This window comes from Desmodus rotundus, chromosome 9, assembly GCF_022682495.2.
Source record: "Desmodus rotundus isolate HL8 chromosome 9, HLdesRot8A.1, whole genome shotgun sequence".
NCBI lineage: Eukaryota > Metazoa > Chordata > Mammalia > Chiroptera > Phyllostomidae > Desmodus > Desmodus rotundus.
In genome coordinates this window covers 74237431-74247505 of record NC_071395.1, presented here as the reverse complement: position 1 = coordinate 74247505, position 10075 = coordinate 74237431, and the positions used below count along the sequence as shown (strand labels likewise).

Below are 10075 nucleotides of genomic sequence, written 5' to 3'. Positions count from 1 at the left end.
CTTCCCAGCGGAGTCTCAGGAGGCCCTGCCCAAGCCAGGCAGGTGGGAGGTGGAGGCAGCCTTGGGGAAGGGTGTTGAGTCTGGAACAGGTTTGGGCGGGTCATGGGGCCAGGGAGGCTGTGCCTGTCCCAGTAGGGCACAGGGACCTAGGGGCTCTCATGATAGGGACTCTGTCAGGGGATACAGTTCAGGGAGGTAGCAGGATCCCAATCCTGGGGCCACAGCCATAGGCCCTGAGATCCGGGATGCTTGTTGGCTCCCTCTTTAGGGCATGCGGCCCCAGGCCCCCCAGGCCTGTTCAGGATGCTACTCCAGGGACAGTGAAACTTGAATTGGGACTACAGTTACACTGTTGCTTAGATCGGGGCTCAGCTTGTGACTAGGTTCTGTGTAGAGGTGTCTGGTCTCTGGCTGGGGTCAAAGCTCAGCCTGAGGCGCCTCCAGGGGTCTGAGTTTCTCTGCCTGCGGAGCATCTGGAGGTGAAGGCACAGTCATGTGGCTCTTTACCAGCAGGTGGCGCTACAGACCCCTTAGGGAGCCACAGCCTGGAAACTTGTTTCCAAATTCCTTTGCTCCCATGGCAAAATCCCAGAATCCCAAAGAGTGTTGCAGGACAAGTTACGGACTCCAGTCTCATTTGTTCTCTAGTCATGTCTCTGCGGACCACTCTGCTATGACCACCTCAAACCTCCCTCTTCCCTGCCTCAAACCCCGAACCCTCCGACACTGCACTTCAGTCCACTCTCTTGCTTCCTGCTTCACATGGCCCAATCAAGGCTGAAGCGAGAAGCCCCCCACATCCATCCCAACTGCAAACCCCCCTTCCACACTACTCCGTCCTCCCCACTTCTTGCCACTCCTTGCCTCTGGCTCTGGCCCAACCCCTCCCACCTCTTGCCTCCTATTTCCCCGGGACCCCTCTCTCTCTCTCTCTTTGACCCCTTCTCTCCTGTAGCTTCACATCTTCTCTCCTGGTTTCTTCTCAACGATCTTTACAAAGGGTCAAGTTCTCTCCTCAGAAATTCGTCTCCTCGGTATACCCAACGGACATGTTCTAGAATGTTCACAGCAGCACTAATTGGAACAGCCCCAAATTGGAAAGTGCCCATGCAGCCATTATCAGCAGCGTGAGTGGGGTAGTCTCCTAGTGGAGTACTCCGCAGCGGTGCGAAGCAGGGATCTACCAGTGTATGCGATAATGTACGTGATTACAAATACAGTGAAGAGTGAAAAAAGCCAGGCACCAGAGAGCACATGCTTTTTGCTTCCGTTTATATAAAGTACAAGAACAGGTAGAACTGGTTCCCGTCAGTAGAAGTCAGATGGTGACGGGAGAAGGCGTGAGAGGGCTTCTGGGATGCTGGTGACGTTCTGTTTCTTAATCTGATGTTGGTGATGAGGGTGCTGATGGCGAAAGTGCATCCAGCTGTCCATTTAGGATACATCCACCTTTATTTCAATAAGAAGTTTTTTTAAAACACTCAAGTGTTTTCTACATTAAAACACCGACCACAAAAATCATCCTGTAATCCCACTTGGCTCCCCAGCCGCGTCCCTTTCTCGGTCTCTTCGCCGGCAGGTAGGGTTGGCCCTCTGACTTTGATGTGCCTTGCAATAACCCGGGGGGTCGTTAATTCGGGCTGCTGGGCTCCATTCCCAGAGAGTCTGGCTTTGTAGGTGTGGCACAGGGACGGGCAATTTGCCTTCCTAACTCCCAGGTGATTCTGGAACCACACTTTGAGTAGCAGTGATCTTCAAGAAAATTGTCTGCACCTGCTGTCTCCATTGCCTGGTTTCCATTTCCCCCACGGCCCGCTGCAAGCTGCTTTCCATCCCCAAGCCCCCCAGAGAGACCTTTGGTTTCCAGGTTTTCTGATTTTTGGTACCAATAAAAAAATAAATGAACCAACAGGTATAGCATAGGCTGTCACCTTTTCTTTCTGCCAAGGGGGGCGTGGGGTGGAGGGGCTTACCAGACTCCTGCTGGTGATCTGCTCTCGTTTAATAAAATAATTCGATTTCACTTCCTGTTAACACACTGTGGTCAAGTTGTAACCTCAGAATGAGGGTCAGTCCTTCTCTTGGTCAGTCCTTCTTCCTAAGAAAATGCAGTTGGGAACCCAGTACGTCTGTGCCACTACCCCTGTCTCCTGCCCCATCTCCAGTCTGGCCTCGGGCTCCTAGCGCTGGCTCCATTTGTCCAGCAGACATGACCCTTTGGCCCCTGTCCAGCCAATACCTCCTCTGCTCTTAGAGCTATGACCCATCAAGCTCTTTGGGACCAAGGCCCCCACTGACTGGGTCATGGGGACCTTTCCCGACATGGTCTTTCTCACTCTGGCAGCTCTGGGCCTGGACAGCACTGCTCCACATTCCAAGAGACGACTGTTAGCTAAGCTTCAATTAGACGCCAGGCAGGCTCTGGAGATGTTCGGTGGTCAGGCCAGGACAGCTCTGGGGCAGACGGAGCCAGGCAGTCCGGCGGCAGTCCGAGACAGTACTAGCTTCAGGACCTGGGTCTCGTCTAGTTTCTGCCACTGACTCACTGCGTGACTGCAAACAGGTCATTTAACCTCTGGGAGTCTTGACTCTAACTCTGTTAAAAAAAAAAGTCTAACAATATGTAGCCTCCCAGGGTTACTGTGAGGATTCAACAGGGAAACATTGAAAGCGGTAAGTCACTGTTTGGGCACTCCAGAACACGTGAACTCCCTGGCTTCTGTTCCATGAGCCTGAATACCACAGTGCAGAAATGATGTGGGTAACCTCACCCCCGCAACCACGCACACACACGCGCACACGCACACACGCACACCATTCGGGGCGGCTCTAAGCCTGAGTACAGAACTATGGAGTCACTCACGCCTTCATTCATGTCCTCACCTTATCTTTTACTCATTCTCTTATCCTATCCTGACGGTTCTCATTGCTCATTCATTCCCTTATCCTAACAGTTTTCAATCTTATCCTAATGGTCCTGCACAGTAGAACCACCTGGTAAAATCCTAATACCCAGGCAGACCAATTAAATAATTAAATCAGACTCTTTAGGTTGCAGATTCATTGATATTTCCTTTAAAGCTTCCCAGGTGTTCCTGGCCACATAGCTCAGTTGCTCAGAGCGTCGTCCCGATGCACCAAGGTTTCAGTTCGATCCCTGGTCAGGGTGCACACCAAACTCAACCAACCAATGTTTAAGAACAGCTGCCAGTAACCAGAGGGGAGGGGGGAAGGAAATAACACGGGAAAGGAGGGACAGGGTCATCGATGAACATGTATAAAGGACCCATTGACAAAGCCACAGGGGGGTGCAGAGGTGGGGAGGTGGGGAGGTGGGGGGCGAGAGTGGTGGGGGTGGGAAAACGGAGACAACTGTATTTGAACATTAATAAAAAAATGATTTAAAAAAGACGCAGCCAATGAATGCACAAATAATTGGAACAACAAATCGATGTTTCCCTCTCTCTCTCCCTGTCCTGTCCTCTCTTTCTAAAAATCAATTTTAAAAAAAACCTTCTCAGGTGTTTTCAGTGTGCAGCCGAGGCTGTGAAGCACTCACTGCCTTATCTAGGCCCCTAGTCCAGTGATTTCTGCAGCTGGAATTACTATCAGGGATTAAAAAATACCAATATGCTGGTCCTTCCCTTCCCCCAGTCTTGCACCCAGGGCATCAGCATCTTTGGCAGTCAGCCTGGGTCATCATGAGATTTTTTTTTTGTAATCCCCATCCTTGGATATGCTTATTGATTTTAGAGGGAAAAGAAGGGAGAGAAACAGAGAGAGAAAAAAAAGTGTGAGAAACATTGATCAGTTGCCTCCTGTATGTGCCCTGACTGGGGATTGAACCCGTGACCTTTTGGTGTACGGGATGATGCTCCAACCAACTTAGCCACCTAGGTAGGGAATCATAAGAGTTTTTAAAGCTCTCTAGGTGATTCTAACATGTAGCCAGGTTTGAGAATTGCTACTTATAAATAATAATACCCTCGCAGGTGCATTTCTCAGGCATTCACTGAATACCTATTCTGAGATACATGTGCTAGGGAAGGGCAGTGAGGAGCTCGGGGACGGCTAAAGGTCAGATGTCCAGCAGACCCAGCTGCTCCCTCCAGCCAGAAGGGCCCCCACAGGCCAGCAATCTGCTTTCGCCAGTCCCCTCAAGCTGACTTCCCTGCTCATCGCCTCTCTGGCTCAGACCTGCTGTGTGTGTCAACTTTACAAGTGGCCCCCTGGGACCTGCTGAGATTTGACTCTGATTATAGATTTGGACCCATGCAATTCCAGCCCGTGTTGTTCAAGGGTCAGTTATAGTAGTAAGAGGTAAGTCAAACTGCAGCTGCCATTCCGGGTGTTTCTTTACTGGGGAAAATCGACCCAGCCCCTGGCAAATACTTTATTCTCTGTCCCAGTAAGCAGAGAATCCAGGAGTCACTTGTTTTTACCCGGTAGGGATAGCAGTACACCTTCAAAATCTTGCTTTGGAGTTAGAGCGGCACAGTGTCCAATGTTCCCGCAGAGGTCCAGCGCCCAGATGTGGTGGGAACAGCAGTGCCTCCCCCAGGCCTCTCTGGGGCATGATTCTGAACATCGGTCCTCGCTGCCTGTCCCCTGAGCTGGTACTCAGACAACACCCCCCCACACACACACACATTCTGTGTGCACACACACCTTTCATAAATTTGTTTTCTGGTTAATTCAGGGGGAAGTGTGGCCTTCCTTACAGCTAGTAACACTGATGGGTGCACGTACACCTAGGAGTCTCTGGAGGGCAGCCGACGTCATGGGCACTTGCGGGGTGGGGGTGGGGGCGGGAGGTATGGCGCCAGGCAGAAGCAGCACGTTGACACTGGCTCAAAGGCCCTAAAAACCTGGAGGACAAGGAGGACATGTGCGTTCTCCTGGCCCTGTTGGCTCCCAGGAAGAGTGTGTCTCAGGCCCAGGCTTCGGGGAGTTCAATTCCAGTATGAGGTCATTGGTCAGTTTCTTTTCTGAATATTTCTTTTATTATTACATATTTTAGAAATAACTATTATTTTTTTAAAAGATTTTATTTATTTATAGACATAGGGGAAGGGAGGGAGAGAGGGAGAGAAACATCAATGTGTGGTTGTCTCTTGTGTGCCCCCTACTGGGGACCTGACCTGGAACCAAGGCATGTGCCTCGACTGGGAATTGAACCAGTGACACTTTGGTTTGCAGGCTGGCACTCAATCCACTGATCCACACCATCTAGGTCTCTTTTCTGAATATTTCCAAACCAGAAAACCTGAATTAGGAAATACCTTTGGTGTCATTTTCCTGGCAGCATCTAGCACTTTATTCATTACTTTTATCTTTTATCAAGAGTGTTCCAGTTGCCTTTGGGCACCAGTCCTATCCTCCTGCCAACAGTACCCAATGTAGTGGGTTTCTCAGGCTTTCAGCTGTCTACTCTCTCTTCTCTTTCCTAATAGCGTCCAGATTTTCCACAGGGGAATTATTCCCCTCCCCAACTCCTCCCTATTGTGTGGAATCCTGTCAAGTTCCAAGATTTGGGGGCTGATCCACGGAAAACAAGAACATGACCAGAAGATGGCAGTAGCACCCAGTGAGCTCTATTTGGGTGGTGCCTGGGCAGGGCTGCATGGAGGGCAAGTCCCCCACTGCAGAGGCCCTCCTAGGGATAGCAGTGCTGGGTACCACCTGGAAGGGGAGTGGGCAAGGGACCTCTTGGAGGAGAAGGGGCTCAGAGAGGGGATCTACGCACGTGTGTAAGTGAGGAGGGGCGTCTCTGGGTCGGAGAACTCTGAAGGGCAGCAGTGGCTTGGGGTCACATAGTCCCAGAGTTTGTCTTATCTGTGGGCAGCAGACATCGGGGTGAAGTTTTGCAAGGGATGCAAAGCAGGCAGGCTAAAAACCTGGTTTTTGAGTTTGCCTCTGGTGGTCTTTTGAGCTATCAGGTCCCTGCTTGCTATGAAGAAACAAACACCATAGGGGCCAATCTATCGCCCACAGGGGTCCTTGATCGCCCACTTATATGACAGAGGTTGAAAATACCAAGAGCCTGCCTCCCTCTACTCTCTCCCACCACAGAAGCAAGAGGAGCAAATCCTTCCTTGAGCTACCCAACTGGTCCAGGCGGGTGGCCAAGGCTCGGCCAGCTAGACAATAGCCCTCAGGTCTTTTAATTTGAGTGAGTGACTTCTTCACTGTTCGAAGCTGAGAATCATTGATTGGTCTGGCCTTCCAAGAGACGTCACCACGCTCCTGGCTTCTTATCTTTTAGAGGAGGTTTTGTCATCCAGGTTATGCATTGAACCACAGAACACAGAAGTGATGGAGTGACAATTTCCCCCAATTCTTCCCAAAGTGTTTGCCTTTTCTCTTCGTGGAGCCCAGACTCTGGAGCTCGGCCAAGGGGATGGAGGGGCTACACTGAGGATGGTGTGGAAAGGAGCTATGAGGAGCCTGTGCTTTGATGACTTTCTCACCAGCTGTAAGCCCTGGACTGTATGTCTTTAGATTTCTGGTCACATGAGGAAAAGAAGCCCCTTATTTGTGAGGTGTGAGGTTGAACAAATAGGACTCACAGGGTGCCATCCTAACGCGATTTTATTTTTATCCGCAGTCTCCACTAAACGTGCTCTGTGAGGCTGCTAATCGCCACCCTTCACACTGAGGACAGGGCAGGCCCACGTCTTCCCTGGACACTCTCTGTTAGTTAAAAAGTTCCCGATCACTTCCAGTTACGAGTCTCGTTCCAGTAAGGGCACTTTAGAAAACCAGACAGAGTGGGCCAACTCCTGGAGACGGGGTGTCATACTGGTTGCTGGGGGTGGGGGCGGGGGGTAGGGAGAGCTATTTCTTAGTGGGTAGAGGTTTCAGTTGGGGATGATGAAAATGGTCTTGAGATGGATGGACAATTAGTGTATTTGGTGTCACTGAATTGTGGTTAAAATGGTAAATGCTGTTTTTTTATATTTTACCACAATAAAAAAAAGAGAAACTGTAAAAGTTCATTTAAGGTTAAAAACTTCTCCCAGCACCTTCTTGGTCTGTTTTGGGTAGGCAGCATGCACCAGGGAAGAGGGTCCGAGTGTGCATGACTGTGCACAAGTGTGAATGTGTGTGTGTGTGAGAGAGAATGTGTGATCTATCTGATCACCTCCTTCCCAGCTTCCCCTTCCCTCACTGCTCCCGCACCCTGAGAACTTCTTCATCACCTACCAGCCTGCTTTTTGGAAAAAAAAAAACAACTGGTTCTAGAGAATGGGTAAGGGAGGGGGAGAGGGAGAGGAAGAGGGAGAGCAACATCGCTGTGTGAGGGAGTTAATGGATTGGTTGCCTCTTGTACGCCCCGTGACTGGGGACGAAACCCACAATGCAGGCATGTGTCCTAACTGCCACTCAAACCAGCAACCCTTCGGTTTGCAGGACGACACCCATCCAGGTGAACCACACCAGCCAGGGACTTTGCTGTGTTTGTTGCTCTAGAGTTGAAATGGGAAAGAGAGAGGAAGACAGGCAAGGAAGGTCTTATTCTGACCGGTGCTGTGTGAGCTGCTGTATGATCTCCCCAGGCTTCGTATGTGTTTAAGGCTGACTCCTCATCTGTTGGGGCTCTTTGGAAAGTTCTTCCAAAACCCTCTGCCCACACCATTCCCTTGGGCTCTCACTTGCAGCTTGGGCTCTTGGTGCGTGCTGGTAGCTGACCTCTGCTAGGCTCACAGGCAGCTCAGACTGCAGCTTCCTGCTGCTAAGGTCCCACTTTTCCTGCAGGTGGCACTCTTGGACAGGTTTTTATACGGTTGTGTACAGGTCTTTCCTATTGCTCACACGGGACCATGGAAAGTCACACATCCTTTTTTCCCCTCAACAGATATTAGGGGACCAGTAAACTACTTTCACTTTATTATCAGAACCAATATAGCCAGCAAGTCTGTCATGAATTCTATTTAAAAAACCAGATTTACTGAGGTATAATTTACATAAAGTAAAATCCACCAATTTTAATGTCTACAGACACAATCAAGATAAAGAACATTTCTATCACCCAAAAAGTCTCCTGTCCCTTTGCCTCAGCTCCTGCCTCTGACCCTTGGCTACCACCGATCTGATTGCTGGTCGTATCGTGTGCCTCAGGCTAAGGAACCCTGTTTTGAGGCTCTACATGTAGTAAATGGAATAATGAATATGTAGCTGTTCATATCCAGCTCCTTTCACGTAGTATAAACCTTTGAGAAAGATGCAGAAGTTGTAAGTGTTAGTGGTTTTTTCTTTTTGCTGCTGAGTGGTGTTCATTGTATCCATATGCTGCAATTGATACCCTCGTCGATGGCGACTGGGTGGGTTTAAAGTTTTTATTATTACGAATATAGCTGCTATAAGCATTTTGTACAAGTCTCTGTGTAGACACAGGTTTCCATTCCTAAGAGTGGGATTTCTGGATCATATGTGGTAAGTATATGGTCGACTCAACGACAAACTGCCCAGCCACTTTCCAAAGCAGCAATGCCACTTTGCATTCCTGCCGGCAACGGATGAGAGTTTCAGTAGCTCTGTGTTCTGGGCATCACTTGGTATCATTGGTTTTTCAAATTTTAGGTGCCTGGTGTGTGTATATGTGTAGGAGTGTCTCACTGTGGTTTTAATTTGCATTTCCCTAATGTCTGATGATGTTGAACATCATTTTATTTGCTTTTTTTTTTGTTCATATATCTTCTCTGGTGAAGTGTTTGTTCAAATCTTTTGCCCACTAAAAAACAAGTTATTATTATTGAGTTTTAAGAATTCCTTTTACATTCTAGATACAAGTCCTTTACTGCATAAACATGTTTTGTAAATATGTTTGCTGTCTGTGGCTTGCCTTTTCTCCTCCCTCCCTCCCTTCCTTCCTTCCTTCGTCCTTTTGCTGCAAAAAGCTTTATTGATTCCATTTGGTCCAATGCATGGGACAGGACTCTGGGGTGGTTAAAAGGATTCTTAGTGGTTTCAGGCAAAAGCCAGACACCGGGGGGATGCAAAGGGGCCCCTCAAAGGCTTCAGGGCTCCAAAGGCTCCTGGTTGTGCCTGAGGGAGAGCCTTTTGAAGAGATGCTGGTGCAGCGCAGACTGGGGGCTGACCGAGCTGTGAAGGTGAGTCAGGTGGTCCCCCAACTTCTTGAAGAGTTTCACCTCCTCATCCAGGAAGTCACAGAGCTGAGGGTCTGCGCGGGTAGAACCGGAAGCATGCAGATCCAAAAGGGCCTGGTCCGGGTTCTTCTCCAGGACCACAGTGGCTTCCATGGCGACCCGTCACCCCACTCACCTTAGGAGGCGTCTGCCCTTCCTGGAAAACGGCGCAGCCACAGCGTTGGTTTTGTGTCTTTCAAAGACGCTGGGCACCCTTGTGCTTCTCCTTGGCCAACTGGCCAACGGGCCAACTCTCAGAAGTGGCCCACACCCTCCAGAGCCACTTGGTCCTGGTCAGAATAGAAGCCCAGAGCGAGGTAGGTGTGGGAGGCCTGCAAATGCAGGGTGACCTGGTGACTGACAGAATTATTCACCTGGGTGGGAGAATTCTGACAAATTTGGGAGCTCATAGTTGTTTGGCGATAAGGAGTTAAGGTAAAAAAACAGTGTTGGCTGGTATTGGAGACTGAGGATGGCTGAGGTGGTTCCGGAGGTGGTGCCTGGAAAAGAGGTTGGAGGGTGGCCGGAGGCTGGAAGAAGGGGTGCACCCGGGTGTGGGGTGCACTCTGTGAAAACACTGCTGAAGCAGGAGGCCAGGGAGGGGGGGCTCTGCCGGCTGTTCATTTTCATATAGTATCTTTTGAAGATCAAAACTTTATTTTTGGTAAAATTCTATTTATCCTTTTGCTTTTGTTTAAGAAAGCTTTGCCTAACCCCAGGTCACAAAGATTTTGCTTTTTTGTTTTCTTCTGGAAGTATTATATTCTTAGCTCTAAGATTTATTTTGAATTAATTTTGGGCTCTGGGGTGAGGTACAGGTCAAGGTTCATTTTATTTCTGCATACAGGTGTCCAATTATTCCATTCCCGCTCCATTTTTAGGAAAGACTATCCCTTCCCCACTTTTCAACATTTCTTGAAAATCGA

The 10075-nt window shown here is 49.4% G+C and overlaps 1 pseudogene; it reads right to left on the bottom strand.

Annotated features, from left to right (window-relative positions):
* Positions 1-9020: 9020 nt before the first annotated feature.
* LOC112308722 (ferritin light chain pseudogene) lies at positions 9021-9559 on the bottom strand (annotated as a pseudogene).
* Positions 9560-10075: the final 516 nt, after the last annotated feature.